We start from the raw sequence: 14365 nt of genomic DNA on the forward strand, positions 1-14365 counted from the left end.
TCTCATGGAAAAAACGGAAACAAATTGACGTCCAAAGTGGGCGTACCACGCGTCTTAGACAAATGACGGAAGTGTTTTGAACCTTTCAGAAACAGACAAAAGAGTCAGGGCACCTGACTGTGATGTAAGTTAGTCAGCTTTGCAGGACGCCAGTCAACATCTTTTGAGTCAATGTGATTCTCAGCAACAACCAGTGAAGGTCAGCTAATGCTAAGGGCACCTGACTGTGAGATTCTGCCTTGTCCGTACCGTCACATAGGTTGCCGTGTCCAGGACTTAGCCGCCTGTCAGTGGCACCTTCAATTCATACTTACCTGGCAGGGGAGATACCATGATCAACAAGGTGGTTCACCCATGGCGAGGCGCATCCATTGCACTGAGGGATGTGCTGACCCGTGCGAATTCCCCACATGTGGGAATCTCGACTGCATAATTTGTGGTAGTGGGGGACTGCGTACGCGCTCTCCCCTCATCATAGTGTTGAAGATAAGCAAAGTGGTCATCAGCAACTTAAATTCATCAGCTTTTAGAATGATATGTTGTTGCAGCCCTGTGGTTGCTTTTCAGTAACAGCCAAAAGAGTGATGGCACCTTACTGTGATGAGTTAGTCAGCTTTGCAGGATGCCAGTTAGAGAAAGTTTTGTGTCCCACAAGAAATTGTTATGAAATCTATGTTGAACATTTTTAATGATTATATTCTAAAAGATAAGTCAACTAATGAAAAGAAAAGAAAAGAAAAGAAAAGAAAGCTTTTGCAGGGGAGAGTTCCAAACACGCCTTTGTTTGATAATGTATGACCTGTTTTAGCTGAAGTAACAATTATGGAAAGATTGCAATGGTATTTAAATGGGATAGCTGAAACTTCCATGTCATCACGTCTAAGTAATTTGTGTACTTTGATGTTACCCCTGTAATGGACTTAATGAGCGTCAAAATGTTGAAAAATTGAAATTGTCTTCCGTGGAAGGGAACAGCAACGAGTTGCACTTCTTTTTTGATGGCTCTGCCACTGGGCTGAGCCTCGTGCATTTGTGAATATCAACAGCGCCCTCGGTCACACAAACACACACCAAACGCTCAGGGCTGAGCCAGGGAGCGCCTGGGAGGAGGTGCTAAGCTCCTGCCCTTCTTATGCGCAAGTCAAGCGCTTGCACCACGGCGTGTGCGCACTGTTCCAGGGGGTGGCCTGGGCCAGCAAACGGTTGAACCTCATCGCTTCTCGGCCTTTTGGCTAAGATCAAGTGTAGTATCTGTTCTTATCAGTTTAATATCTGATATGTCCTCTATACGGGGACAACATATTAAATGGATTTTTAGCGCCGGGAGCTGAAAAAGGGGCTTGCTCCGTTCACTCCATGCATCGACCCGGTATTGCAGTGCCGCCGGGAACGGTGCACCTTCCTTCAGCCTTGTGCAAGAGCAAAAGCAAATCTGGACGCAGGCCGAGAGGGCCGTCGCTCGTCTTGACAGCGCATCAAGAGGCGAGGCTCAAAGCGGATGGCGCTCGTGGCATCGCAAGTCGGAGCTGCAGGAATTCAGCCTGTTGGCTGTTGACTGGGAACCCTGGCAGTCTCCTGCTCTCCCATCACTGTGTGTCTGCGGGGGAAGGGGGAAGGGGGAAGGAGCAAAGGCGGGATGACGCCTGACAAAAATGCAGCCAGAGCTTGCAGTCGGGACAGTGCAACAAAGAGCGAGGCCTACCATGAGTGTAGTGACTGGGACGACACCAGTCTTGGCTGCCGTACAGGGGAGGGCCGTACTTACTCAGGTTTCTCTTCATATCGCACAAGTCTTTCGCCTTTTACTAAAGACTTCCGTGGAAAGGAACACCAATGAGTTGCACCTATTTTTGGATGGCTCTGCCACTTGGCTGAGCCTCGTTCATTTGTGAATATCAACAGCGCCCTCGGTCACACAAACACACGCACAAAGCGCTCAGGACTGAGCCACGGAGCGCCTGGGAGGAGGTGCCTCAGCGCCTGCCCTTCTTACGCGCAAGTCAAACGCTTGCACCACGCCGTGTGCGCGCTGCTCCAGGGGGTCGCCTGGGCCTGCAAACCGTTAGGGCTGCATGATTTGTGATAGTGGGGGACTGCGTACGCGCTCTCCTCTCATCATAGTGTTGAAGATAAGCAAAGTGGTCATTGACTGTGACCTGAATTCATCAGCTTTTAGACTGACGTGTTGTTGCAGCCCTGTGTTTGCTTTGCCAGAGACGGAGACTGCATGCCAGGTCACTGTTTGTTATGTTTCTCATGGAAAAAACGGAAACAAATTGACGTCCAAAGTGGGCGTACCACGCGTCTTAGTCAAATGACGGAAGTGTTTTGAACCTTTCAGAAACAGACAAAAGAGTCAGGGCACCTGACTGTGATGTAAGTTAGTCAGCTTTGCAGGACGCCAGTCAACATCTTTTGAGTCAATGTGATTCTCAGCAACAACCAGTGAAGGTCAGCTAATGCTAAGGGCACCTGACTGTGAGATTCTGCCTTGTCCGTACCGTCACATAGGTTGCCGTGTCCAGGACTTAGCCGCCTGTCAGTGGCACCTTCAATTCATACTTACCTGGCAGGGGAGATACCATGATCAACAAGGTGGTTCACCCATGGCGAGGCGCATCCATTGCACTGAGGGATGTGCTGACCCGTGCGAATTCCCCACATGTGGGAATCTCGACTGCATAATTTGTGGTAGTGGGGGACTGCGTACGCGCTCTCCCCTCATCATAGTGTTGAAGATAAGCAAAGTGGTCATCAGCAACTTAAATTCATCAGCTTTTAGAATGATATGTTGTTGCAGCCCTGTGGTTGCTTTTCAGTAACAGCCAAAAGAGTGATGGCACCTTACTGTGATGAGTTAGTCAGCTTTGCAGGATGCCAGTTAGAGAAAGTTTTGTGTCCCACAAGAAATTGTTATGAAATCTATGTTGAACATTTTTAATGATTATATTCTAAAAGATAAGTCAACTAATGAAAAGAAAAGAAAAGAAAAGAAAAGAAAGCTTTTGCAGGGGAGAGTTCCAAACACGCCTTTGTTTGATAATGTATGACCTGTTTTAGCTGAAGTAACAATTATGGAAAGATTGCAATGGTATTTAAATGGGATAGCTGAAACTTCCATGTCATCACGTCTAAGTAATTTGTGTACTTTGATGTTACCCCTGTAATGGACTTAATGAGCGTCAAAATGTTGAAAAATTGAAATTGTCTTCCGTGGAAGGGAACAGCAACGAGTTGCACTTCTTTTTTGATGGCTCTGCCACTGGGCTGAGCCTCGTGCATTTGTGAATATCAACAGCGCCCTCGGTCACACAAACACACACCAAACGCTCAGGGCTGAGCCAGGGAGCGCCTGGGAGGAGGTGCTAAGCTCCTGCCCTTCTTATGCGCAAGTCAAGCGCTTGCACCACGGCGTGTGCGCACTGTTCCAGGGGGTGGCCTGGGCCAGCAAACGGTTGAACCTCATCGCTTCTCGGCCTTTTGGCTAAGATCAAGTGTAGTATCTGTTCTTATCAGTTTAATATCTGATATGTCCTCTATACGGGGACAACATATTAAATGGATTTTTAGCGCCGGGAGCTGAAAAAGGGGCTTGCTCCGTTCACTCCATGCATCGACCCGGTATTGCAGTGCCGCCGGGAACGGTGCACCTTCCTTCAGCCTTGTGCAAGAGCAAAAGCAAATCTGGACGCAGGCCGAGAGGGCCGTCGCTCGTCTTGACAGCGCATCAAGAGGCGAGGCTCAAAGCGGATGGCGCTCGTGGCATCGCAAGTCGGAGCGGCAGGAATTCAGCCTGTTGGCTGTTGACTGGGAACCCTGGCAGTCTCCTGCTCTCCCATCACTGTGTGTCTGCGGGGGAAGGGGGAAGGAGCAAAGGCGGGATGACGCCTGACAAAAATGCAGCCAGAGCCTGCAGTCGGGACAGTGCAACAAAGAGCGAGGCCTACCATGAGTGTAGTGACTGGGACGACACCAGTCTTGGCTGCCGTACAGGGGAGGGCCGTACTTACTCAGGTTTCTCTTCATATCGCACAAGTCTTTCGCCTTTTACTAAAGACTTCCGTGGAAAGGAACACCAATGAGTTGCACCTATTTTTGGATGGCTCTGCCACTTGGCTGAGCCTCGTTCATTTGTGAATATCAACAGCGCCCTCGGTCACACAAACACACGCACAAAGCGCTCAGGGCTGAGCCACGGAGCGCCTGGGAGGAGGTGCCTCAGCGCCTGCCCTTCTTACGCGCAAGTCAAACGCTTGCACCACGCCGTGTGCGCGCTGCTCCAGGGGGTCGCCTGGGCCTGCAAACCGTTAGGGCTGCATGATTTGTGATAGTGGGGGACTGCGTACGCGCTCTCCTCTCATCATAGTGTTGAAGATAAGCAAAGTGGTCATTGACTGTGACCTGAATTCATCAGCTTTTAGACTGACGTGTTGTTGCAGCCCTGTGTTTGCTTTGCCAGAGACGGAGACTGCATGCCAGGTCACTGTTTGTTATGTTTCTCATGGAAAAAACGGAAACAAATTGACGTCCAAAGTGGGCGTACCACGCGTCTTAGTCAAATGACGGAAGTGTTTTGAACCTTTCAGAAACAGACAAAAGAGTCAGGGCACCTGACTGTGATGTAAGTTAGTCAGCTTTGCAGGACGCCAGTCAACATCTTTTGAGTCAATGTGATTCTCAGCAACAACCAGTGAAGGTCAGCTAATGCTAAGGGCACCTGACTGTGAGATTCTGCCTTGTCCGTACCGTCACATAGGTTGCCGTGTCCAGGACTTAGCCGCCTGTCAGTGGCACCTTCAATTCATACTTACCTGGCAGGGGAGATACCATGATCAACAAGGTGGTTCACCCATGGCGAGGCGCATCCATTGCACTGAGGGATGTGCTGACCCGTGCGAATTCCCCACATGTGGGAATCTCGACTGCATAATTTGTGGTAGTGGGGGACTGCGTACGCGCTCTCCCCTCATCATAGTGTTGAAGATAAGCAAAGTGGTCATCAGCAACTTAAATTCATCAGCTTTTAGAATGATATGTTGTTGCAGCCCTGTGGTTGCTTTTCAGTAACAGCCAAAAGAGTGATGGCACCTTACTGTGATGAGTTAGTCAGCTTTGCAGGATGCCAGTTAGAGAAAGTTTTGTGTCCCACAAGAAATTGTTATGAAATCTATGTTGAACATTTTTAATGATTATATTCTAAAAGATAAGTCAACTAATGAAAAGAAAAGAAAAGAAAAGAAAAGAAAAGAAAGCTTTTGCAGGGGAGAGTTCCAAACACGCCTTTGTTTGATAATGTATGACCTGTTTTAGCTGAAGTAACAATTATGGAAAGATTGCAATGGTATTTAAATGGGATAGCTGAAACTTCCATGTCATCACGTCTAAGTAATTTGTGTACTTTGATGTTACCCCTGTAATGGACTTAATGAGCGTCAAAATGTTGAAAAATTGAAATTGTCTTCCGTGGAAGGGAACAGCAACGAGTTGCACTTCTTTTTTGATGGCTCTGCCACTGGGCTGAGCCTCGTGCATTTGTGAATATCAACAGCGCCCTCGGTCACACAAACACACACCAAACGCTCAGGGCTGAGCCAGGGAGCGCCTGGGAGGAGGTGCTAAGCTCCTGCCCTTCTTATGCGCAAGTCAAGCGCTTGCACCACGGCGTGTGCGCACTGTTCCAGGGGGTGGCCTGGGCCAGCAAACGGTTGAACCTCATCGCTTCTCGGCCTTTTGGCTAAGATCAAGTGTAGTATCTGTTCTTATCAGTTTAATATCTGATATGTCCTCTATACGGGGACAACATATTAAATGGATTTTTAGCGCCGGGAGCTGAAAAAGGGGCTTGCTCCGTTCACTCCATGCATCGACCCGGTATTGCAGTGCCGCCGGGAACGGTGCACCTTCCTTCAGCCTTGTGCAAGAGCAAAAGCAAATCTGGACGCAGGCCGAGAGGGCCGTCGCTCGTCTTGACAGCGCATCAAGAGGCGAGGCTCAAAGCGGATGGCGCTCGTGGCATCGCAAGTCGGAGCTGCAGGAATTCAGCCTGTTGGCTGTTGACTGGGAACCCTGGCAGTCTCCTGCTCTCCCATCACTGTGTGTCTGCGGGGGAAGGGGGAAGGGGGAAGGAGTAAAGGCGGGATGACGCCTGACAAAAATGCAGCCAGAGCTTGCAGTCGGGACAGTGCAACAAAGAGCGAGGCCTACCATGAGTGTAGTGACTGGGACGACACCAGTCTTGGCTGCCGTACAGGGGAGGGCCGTACTTACTCAGGTTTCTCTTCATATCGCACAAGTCTTTCGCCTTTTACTAAAGACTTCCGTGGAAAGGAACACCAATGAGTTGCACCTATTTTTGGATGGCTCTGCCACTTGGCTGAGCCTCGTTCATTTGTGAATATCAACAGCGCCCTCGGTCACACAAACACACGCACAAAGCGCTCAGGGCTGAGCCACGGAGCGCCTGGGAGGAGGTGCCTCAGCGCCTGCCCTTCTTACGCGCAAGTCAAACGCTTGCACCACGCCGTGTGCGCGCTGCTCCAGGGGGTCGCCTGGGCCTGCAAACCGTTAGGGCTGCATGATTTGTGATAGTGGGGGACTGCGTACGCGCTCTCCTCTCATCATAGTGTTGAAGATAAGCAAAGTGGTCATTGACTGTGACCTGAATTCATCAGCTTTTAGACTGACGTGTTGTTGCAGCCCTGTGTTTGCTTTGCCAGAGACGGAGACTGCATGCCAGGTCACTGTTTGTTATGTTTCTCATGGAAAAAACGGAAACAAATTGACGTCCAAAGTGGGCGTACCACGCGTCTTAGTCAAAAGACGGAAGTGTTTTGAACCTTTCAGAAACAGACAAAAGAGTCAGGGCACCTGACTGTGATGTAAGTTAGTCAGCTTTGCAGGACGCCAGTCAACATCTTTTGAGTCAATGTGATTCTCAGCAACAACCAGTGAAGGTCAGCTAATGCTAAGGGCACCTGACTGTGAGATTCTGCCTTGTCCGTACCGTCACATAGGTTGCCGTGTCCAGGACTTAGCCGCCTGTCAGTGGCACCTTCAATTCATACTTACCTGGCAGGGGAGATACCATGATCAACAAGGTGGTTCACCCATGGCGAGGCGCATCCATTGCACTGAGGGATGTGCTGACCCGTGCGAATTCCCCACATGTGGGAATCTCGACTGCATAATTTGTGGTAGTGGGGGACTGCGTACGCGCTCTCCCCTCATCATAGTGTTGAAGATAAGCAAAGTGGTCATCAGCAACTTAAATTCATCAGCTTTTAGAATGATATGTTGTTGCAGCCCTGTGGTTGCTTTTCAGTAACAGCCAAAAGAGTGATGGCACCTTACTGTGATGAGTTAGTCAGCTTTGCAGGATGCCAGTTAGAGAAAGTTTTGTGTCCCACAAGAAATTGTTATGAAATCTATGTTGAACATTTTTAATGATTATATTCTAAAAGATAAGTCAACTAATGAAAAGAAAAGAAAAGAAAAGAAAAGAAAAGAAAGCTTTTGCAGGGGAGAGTTCCAAACACGCCTTTGTTTGATAATGTATGACCTGTTTTAGCTGAAGTAACAATTATGGAAAGATTGCAATGGTATTTAAATGGGATAGCTGAAACTTCCATGTCATCACGTCTAAGTAATTTGTGTACTTTGATGTTACCCCTGTAATGGACTTAATGAGCGTCAAAATGTTGAAAAATTGAAATTGTCTTCCGTGGAAGGGAACAGCAACGAGTTGCACTTCTTTTTTGATGGCTCTGCCACTGGGCTGAGCCTCGTGCATTTGTGAATATCAACAGCGCCCTCGGTCACACAAACACACACCAAACGCTCAGGGCTGAGCCAGGGAGCGCCTGGGAGGAGGTGCTAAGCTCCTGCCCTTCTTATGCGCAAGTCAAGCGCTTGCACCACGGCGTGTGCGCACTGTTCCAGGGGGTGGCCTGGGCCAGCAAACGGTTGAACCTCATCGCTTCTCGGCCTTTTGGCTAAGATCAAGTGTAGTATCTGTTCTTATCAGTTTAATATCTGATATGTCCTCTATACGGGGACAACATATTAAATGGATTTTTAGCGCCGGGAGCTGAAAAAGGGGCTTGCTCCGTTCACTCCATGCATCGACCCGGTATTGCAGTGCCGCCGGGAACGGTGCACCTTCCTTCAGCCTTGTGCAAGAGCAAAAGCAAATCTGGACGCAGGCCGAGAGGGCCGTCGCTCGTCTTGACAGCGCATCAAGAGGCGAGGCTCAAAGCGGATGGCGCTCGTGGCATCGCAAGTCGGAGCTGCAGGAATTCAGCCTGTTGGCTGTTGACTGGGAACCCTGGCAGTCTCCTGCTCTCCCATCACTGTGTGTCTGCGGGGGAAGGGGGAAGGGGGAAGGAGCAAAGGCGGGATGACGCCTGACAAAAATGCAGCCAGAGCTTGCAGTCGGGACAGTGCAACAAAGAGCGAGGCCTACCATGAGTGTAGTGACTGGGACGACACCAGTCTTGGCTGCCGTACAGGGGAGGGCCGTACTTACTCAGGTTTCTCTTCATATCGCACAAGTCTTTCGCCTTTTACTAAAGACTTCCGTGGAAAGGAACACCAATGAGTTGCACCTATTTTTGGATGGCTCTGCCACTTGGCTGAGCCTCGTTCATTTGTGAATATCAACAGCGCCCTCGGTCACACAAACACACGCACAAAGCGCTCAGGGCTGAGCCACGGAGCGCCTGGGAGGAGGTGCCTCAGCGCCTGCCCTTCTTACGCGCAAGTCAAACGCTTGCACCACGCCGTGTGCGCGCTGCTCCAGGGGGTCGCCTGGGCCTGCAAACCGTTAGGGCTGCATGATTTGTGATAGTGGGGGACTGCGTACGCGCTCTCCTCTCATCATAGTGTTGAAGATAAGCAAAGTGGTCATTGACTGTGACCTGAATTCATCAGCTTTTAGACTGACGTGTTGTTGCAGCCCTGTGTTTGCTTTGCCAGAGACGGAGACTGCATGCCAGGTCACTGTTTGTTATGTTTCTCATGGAAAAAACGGAAACAAATTGACGTCCAAAGTGGGCGTACCACGCGTCTTAGTCAAATGACGGAAGTGTTTTGAACCTTTCAGAAACAGACAAAAGAGTCAGGGCACCTGACTGTGATGTAAGTTAGTCAGCTTTGCAGGACGCCAGTCAACATCTTTTGAGTCAATGTGATTCTCAGCAACAACCAGTGAAGGTCAGCTAATGCTAAGGGCACCTGACTGTGAGATTCTGCCTTGTCCGTACCGTCACATAGGTTGTGTTGTAAATCAAATTCAGCTGTCCGAGAAAAATGCTCAAAAAGGCGGCAGGAGTCGAAGTCCGAGAAGCAACTTTATTGTCGACAACAAAGGGGAAACACTCAGAGACACACAAGGTGTAACTCTCATGAAGTTCTCCAAGTCTCTCCGACTTACAAGGGTCTGTGTCTGTCTTTTATACAGTTTGTTCAAGGTCACCCCCGCCCTTGGGGTATCTTCTTCTTTTTTCTGATTCTTCTATTTTTATACACCATTACGTTATCTTTTGGCAGCTTTCCTGCCCGGAATTTCCCTATCTTTTCCAAATCTGTATTGATACATCAAAGGTGCATCTTAAGGATGCTTCCTTTTTATTTTATTTTCTATTCTTCCAAATTACACCATTAACTTCTGGTCGTCTTGGGTTCTATTTTTTTAAAAAGTATTTACTTCTTACAATTACACCATTAACTTTTGCTTGTCGTGCATTCTCTTTTTTAAAAATATGTATAATCATAATAATCATCAAAAATCAGCATTCATTGATCACAGTATGCTTGATAATCATCATCACAGTATGATTGGTAATCATTATTGTCTTTCATGGTAAATACGTAGTATAGCTTGAATACAGTAAGGTTATATGAGGACACACAGGGTTATACAAGGTCACAGTTAGTACTGGTCAAAACCGGTTAGAACCGGCCAACACCGGCTGCAGAGACACCTGCAGAATCATGGAAAGTACCGGAAAGTACCAAAGGCTCATGATGCAGATATAGGCTCATATGATCTCTTGATATCTGACTTCTGCTGCGCAGTGTTAGCTGCGCAATGTCAGCCTTGCATAGTATCACCCTCCTGACTCCTCTGTGTGCCTTTCTATTTCTCCACTATCACACTTCTGCTACAAACTACCATTGGTTACAGTGTTTGACTCAATTCTCACATATCTTCACATGTCTTGTTGAGAAAAAATTATACTACAGTTGCCGTGTCCAGGACTTAGCCGCCTGTCAGTGGCACCTTCAATTCATACTTACCTGGCAGGGGAGATACCATGATCAACAAGGTGGTTCACCCATGGCGAGGCGCATCCATTGCACTGAGGGATGTGCTGACCCGTGCGAATTCCCCACATGTGGGAATCTCGACTGCATAATTTGTGGTAGTGGGGGACTGCGTACGCGCTCTCCCCTCATCATAGTGTTGAAGATAAGCAAAGTGGTCATCAGCAACTTAAATTCATCAGCTTTTAGAATGATATGTTGTTGCAGCCCTGTGGTTGCTTTTCAGTAACAGCCAAAAGAGTGATGGCACCTTACTGTGATGAGTTAGTCAGCTTTGCAGGATGCCAGTTAGAGAAAGTTTTGTGTCCCACAAGAAATTGTTATGAAATCTATGTTGAACATTTTTAATGATTATATTCTAAAAGATAAGTCAACTAATGAAAAGAAAAGAAAAGAAAAGAAAAGAAAGCTTTTGCAGGGGAGAGTTCCAAACACGCCTTTGTTTGATAATGTATGACCTGTTTTAGCTGAAGTAACAATTATGGAAAGATTGCAATGGTATTTAAATGGGATAGCTGAAACTTCCATGTCATCACGTCTAAGTAATTTGTGTACTTTGATGTTACCCCTGTAATGGACTTAATGAGCGTCAAAATGTTGAAAAATTGAAATTGTCTTCCGTGGAAGGGAACAGCAACGAGTTGCACTTCTTTTTTGATGGCTCTGCCACTGGGCTGAGCCTCGTGCATTTGTGAATATCAACAGCGCCCTCGGTCACACAAACACACACCAAACGCTCAGGGCTGAGCCAGGGAGCGCCTGGGAGGAGGTGCTAAGCTCCTGCCCTTCTTATGCGCAAGTCAAGCGCTTGCACCACGGCGTGTGCGCACTGTTCCAGGGGGTGGCCTGGGCCAGCAAACGGTTGAACCTCATCGCTTCTCGGCCTTTTGGCTAAGATCAAGTGTAGTATCTGTTCTTATCAGTTTAATATCTGATATGTCCTCTATACGGGGACAACATATTAAATGGATTTTTAGCGCCGGGAGCTGAAAAAGGGGCTTGCTCCGTTCACTCCATGCATCGACCCGGTATTGCAGTGCCGCCGGGAACGGTGCACCTTCCTTCAGCCTTGTGCAAGAGCAAAAGCAAATCTGGACGCAGGCCGAGAGGGCCGTCGCTCGTCTTGACAGCGCATCAAGAGGCGAGGCTCAAAGCGGATGGCGCTCGTGGCATCGCAAGTCGGAGCGGCAGGAATTCAGCCTGTTGGCTGTTGACTGGGAACCCTGGCAGTCTCCTGCTCTCCCATCACTGTGTGTCTGCGGGGGAAGGGGGAAGGGGGAAGGAGCAAAGGCGGGATGACGCCTGACAAAAATGCAGCCAGAGCTTGCAGTCGGGACAGTGCAACAAAGAGCGAGGCCTACCATGAGTGTAGTGACTGGGACGACACCAGTCTTGGCTGCCGTACAGGGGAGGGCCGTACTTACTCAGGTTTCTCTTCATATCGCACAAGTCTTTCGCCTTTTACTAAAGACTTCCGTGGAAAGGAACACCAATGAGTTGCACCTATTTTTGGATGGCTCTGCCACTTGGCTGAGCCTCGTTCATTTGTGAATATCAACAGCGCCCTCGGTCACACAAACACACGCACAAAGCGCTCAGGGCTGAGCCACGGAGCGCCTGGGAGGAGGTGCCTCAGCGCCTGCCCTTCTTACGCGCAAGTCAAACGCTTGCACCACGCCGTGTGCGCGCTGCTCCAGGGGGTCGCCTGGGCCTGCAAACCGTTAGGGCTGCATGATTTGTGATAGTGGGGGACTGCGTACGCGCTCTCCTCTCATCATAGTGTTGAAGATAAGCAAAGTGGTCATTGACTGTGACCTGAATTCATCAGCTTTTAGACTGACGTGTTGTTGCAGCCCTGTGTTTGCTTTGCCAGAGACGGAGACTGCATGCCAGGTCACTGTTTGTTATGTTTCTCATGGAAAAAACGGAAACAAATTGACGTCCAAAGTGGGCGTACCACGCGTCTTAGTCAAATGACGGAAGTGTTTTGAACCTTTCAGAAACAGACAAAAGAGTCAGGGCACCTGACTGTGATGTAAGTTAGTCAGCTTTGCAGGACGCCAGTCAACATCTTTTGAGTCAATGTGATTCTCAGCAACAACCAGTGAAGGTCAGCTAATGCTAAGGGCACCTGACTGTGAGATTCTGCCTTGTCCGTACCGTCACATAGGTTGCCGTGTCCAGGACTTAGCCGCCTGTCAGTGGCACCTTCAATTCATACTTACCTGGCAGGGGAGATACCATGATCAACAAGGTGGTTCACCCATGGCGAGGCGCATCCATTGCACTGAGGGATGTGCTGACCCGTGCGAATTCCCCACATGTGGGAATCTCGACTGCATAATTTGTGGTAGTGGGGGACTGCGTACGCGCTCTCCCCTCATCATAGTGTTGAAGATAAGCAAAGTGGTCATCAGCAACTTAAATTCATCAGCTTTTAGAATGATATGTTGTTGCAGCCCTGTGGTTGCTTTTCAGTAACAGCCAAAAGAGTGATGGCACCTTACTGTGATGAGTTAGTCAGCTTTGCAGGATGCCAGTTAGAGAAAGTTTTGTGTCCCACAAGAAATTGTTATGAAATCTATGTTGAACATTTTTAATGATTATATTCTAAAAGATAAGTCAACTAATGAAAAGAAAAGAAAAGAAAAGAAAAGAAAGCTTTTGCAGGGGAGAGTTCCAAACACGCCTTTGTTTGATAATGTATGACCTGTTTTAGCTGAAGTAACAATTATGGAAAGATTGCAATGGTATTTAAATGGGATAGCTGAAACTTCCATGTCATCACGTCTAAGTAATTTGTGTACTTTGATGTTACCCCTGTAATGGACTTAATGAGCGTCAAAATGTTGAAAAATTGAAATTGTCTTCCGTGGAAGGGAACAGCAACGAGTTGCACTTCTTTTTTGATGGCTCTGCCACTGGGCTGAGCCTCGTGCATTTGTGAATATCAACAGCGCCCTCGGTCACACAAACACACACCAAACGCTCAGGGCTGAGCCAGGGAGCGCCTGGGAGGAGGTGCTAAGCTCCTGCCCTTCTTATGCGCAAGTCAAGCGCTTGCACCACGGCGTGTGCGCACTGTTCCAGGGGGTGGCCTGGGCCAGCAAACGGTTGAACCTCATCGCTTCTCGGCCTTTTGGCTAAGATCAAGTGTAGTATCTGTTCTTATCAGTTTAATATCTGATATGTCCTCTATACGGGGACAACATATTAAATGGATTTTTAGCGCCGGGAGCTGAAAAAGGGGCTTGCTCCGTTCACTCCATGCATCGACCCGGTATTGCAGTGCCACCGGGAACGGTGCACCTTCCTTCAGCCTTGTGCAAGAGCAAAAGCAAATCTGGACGCAGGCCGAGAGGGCCGTCGCTCGTCTTGACAGCGCATCAAGAGGCGAGGCTCAAAGCGGATGGCGCTCGTGGCATCGCAAGTCGGAGCTGCAGGAATTCAGCCTGTTGGCTGTTGACTGGGAACCCTGGCAGTCTCCTGCTCTCCCATCACTGTGTGTCTGCGGGGGAAGGGGGAAGGAGCAAAGGCGGGATGACGCCTGACAAAAATGCAGCCAGAGCTTGCAGTCGGGACAGTGCAACAAAGAGCGAGGCCTACCATGAGTGTAGTGACTGGGACGACACCAGTCTTGGCTGCCGTACAGGGGAGGGCCGTACTTACTCAGGTTTCTCTTCATATCGCACAAGTCTTTCGCCTTTTACTAAAGACTTCCGTGGAAAGGAACACCAATGAGTTGCACCTATTTTTGGATGGCTCTGCCACTTGGCTGAGCCTCGTTCATTTGTGAATATCAACAGCGCCCTCGGTCACACAAACACACGCACAAAGCGCTCAGGGCTGAGCCACGGAGCGCCTGGGAGGAGGTGCCTCAGCGCCTGCCCTTCTTACGCGCAAGTCAAACGCTTGCACCACGCCGTGTGCGCGCTGCTCCAGGGGGTCGCCTGGGCCTGCAAACCGTTAGGGCTGCATGATTTGTGATAGTGGGGGACTGCGTACGCGCTCTCCTCTCATCATAGTGTTGAAGATAAGCAAA

The 14365-nt window shown here is 49.0% G+C and overlaps 18 non-coding genes across 18 annotated transcripts; all 18 read left to right on the forward strand.

Annotated features, from left to right (window-relative positions):
* Nucleotides 1–306: 306 nt before the first annotated feature.
* Nucleotides 307–471, forward strand: LOC143315556 (U1 spliceosomal RNA). Its single transcript, XR_013076127.1, has one exon. It is a non-coding gene; the product is annotated as a U1 spliceosomal RNA (small nuclear RNA).
* A 741-nt stretch (nt 472–1212) lies between these two features.
* Nucleotides 1213–1403, forward strand: LOC143315437 (U2 spliceosomal RNA). The gene has a single exon (XR_013076012.1). It is a non-coding gene; the product is annotated as a U2 spliceosomal RNA (small nuclear RNA).
* Nucleotides 1404–1761: 358 nt separating this feature from the next.
* On the forward strand, nt 1762–1879 carry LOC143315555 (U5 spliceosomal RNA). Its single transcript, XR_013076126.1, has one exon. It is a non-coding gene; the product is annotated as a U5 spliceosomal RNA (small nuclear RNA).
* Nucleotides 1880–2558: 679 nt separating this feature from the next.
* LOC143315568 (U1 spliceosomal RNA) lies at nt 2559–2723 on the forward strand. Its single transcript, XR_013076138.1, has one exon. It is a non-coding gene; the product is annotated as a U1 spliceosomal RNA (small nuclear RNA).
* Nucleotides 2724–3464: 741 nt separating this feature from the next.
* Nucleotides 3465–3655, forward strand: LOC143315438 (U2 spliceosomal RNA). The gene has a single exon (XR_013076013.1). It is a non-coding gene; the product is annotated as a U2 spliceosomal RNA (small nuclear RNA).
* Nucleotides 3656–4006: 351 nt separating this feature from the next.
* LOC143315557 (U5 spliceosomal RNA) lies at nt 4007–4124 on the forward strand. Its single transcript, XR_013076128.1, has one exon. It is a non-coding gene; the product is annotated as a U5 spliceosomal RNA (small nuclear RNA).
* Nucleotides 4125–4803: 679 nt separating this feature from the next.
* On the forward strand, nt 4804–4968 carry LOC143315571 (U1 spliceosomal RNA). Its single transcript, XR_013076141.1, has one exon. It is a non-coding gene; the product is annotated as a U1 spliceosomal RNA (small nuclear RNA).
* Nucleotides 4969–5714: 746 nt separating this feature from the next.
* LOC143315439 (U2 spliceosomal RNA) lies at nt 5715–5905 on the forward strand. The gene has a single exon (XR_013076014.1). It is a non-coding gene; the product is annotated as a U2 spliceosomal RNA (small nuclear RNA).
* A 358-nt stretch (nt 5906–6263) lies between these two features.
* LOC143315558 (U5 spliceosomal RNA) lies at nt 6264–6381 on the forward strand. Its single transcript, XR_013076129.1, has one exon. It is a non-coding gene; the product is annotated as a U5 spliceosomal RNA (small nuclear RNA).
* A 679-nt stretch (nt 6382–7060) lies between these two features.
* Nucleotides 7061–7225, forward strand: LOC143315572 (U1 spliceosomal RNA). Its single transcript, XR_013076142.1, has one exon. It is a non-coding gene; the product is annotated as a U1 spliceosomal RNA (small nuclear RNA).
* Nucleotides 7226–7971: 746 nt separating this feature from the next.
* LOC143315440 (U2 spliceosomal RNA) lies at nt 7972–8162 on the forward strand. The gene has a single exon (XR_013076015.1). It is a non-coding gene; the product is annotated as a U2 spliceosomal RNA (small nuclear RNA).
* A 358-nt stretch (nt 8163–8520) lies between these two features.
* On the forward strand, nt 8521–8638 carry LOC143315559 (U5 spliceosomal RNA). The gene has a single exon (XR_013076130.1). It is a non-coding gene; the product is annotated as a U5 spliceosomal RNA (small nuclear RNA).
* A 1650-nt stretch (nt 8639–10288) lies between these two features.
* LOC143315573 (U1 spliceosomal RNA) lies at nt 10289–10453 on the forward strand. Its single transcript, XR_013076143.1, has one exon. It is a non-coding gene; the product is annotated as a U1 spliceosomal RNA (small nuclear RNA).
* Nucleotides 10454–11194: 741 nt separating this feature from the next.
* LOC143315443 (U2 spliceosomal RNA) lies at nt 11195–11385 on the forward strand. Its single transcript, XR_013076017.1, has one exon. It is a non-coding gene; the product is annotated as a U2 spliceosomal RNA (small nuclear RNA).
* Nucleotides 11386–11743: 358 nt separating this feature from the next.
* Nucleotides 11744–11861, forward strand: LOC143315561 (U5 spliceosomal RNA). Its single transcript, XR_013076131.1, has one exon. It is a non-coding gene; the product is annotated as a U5 spliceosomal RNA (small nuclear RNA).
* A 679-nt stretch (nt 11862–12540) lies between these two features.
* Nucleotides 12541–12705, forward strand: LOC143315574 (U1 spliceosomal RNA). Its single transcript, XR_013076144.1, has one exon. It is a non-coding gene; the product is annotated as a U1 spliceosomal RNA (small nuclear RNA).
* Nucleotides 12706–13446: 741 nt separating this feature from the next.
* Nucleotides 13447–13637, forward strand: LOC143315356 (U2 spliceosomal RNA). Its single transcript, XR_013075931.1, has one exon. It is a non-coding gene; the product is annotated as a U2 spliceosomal RNA (small nuclear RNA).
* A 351-nt stretch (nt 13638–13988) lies between these two features.
* On the forward strand, nt 13989–14106 carry LOC143315562 (U5 spliceosomal RNA). Its single transcript, XR_013076132.1, has one exon. It is a non-coding gene; the product is annotated as a U5 spliceosomal RNA (small nuclear RNA).
* The last annotated feature ends 259 nt before the right edge of the window (nt 14107–14365 follow it).

The sequence above is a fragment of the Chaetodon auriga genome, chromosome 22, assembly GCF_051107435.1.
Source record: "Chaetodon auriga isolate fChaAug3 chromosome 22, fChaAug3.hap1, whole genome shotgun sequence".
Lineage (NCBI taxonomy): Eukaryota > Metazoa > Chordata > Actinopteri > Chaetodontiformes > Chaetodontidae > Chaetodon > Chaetodon auriga.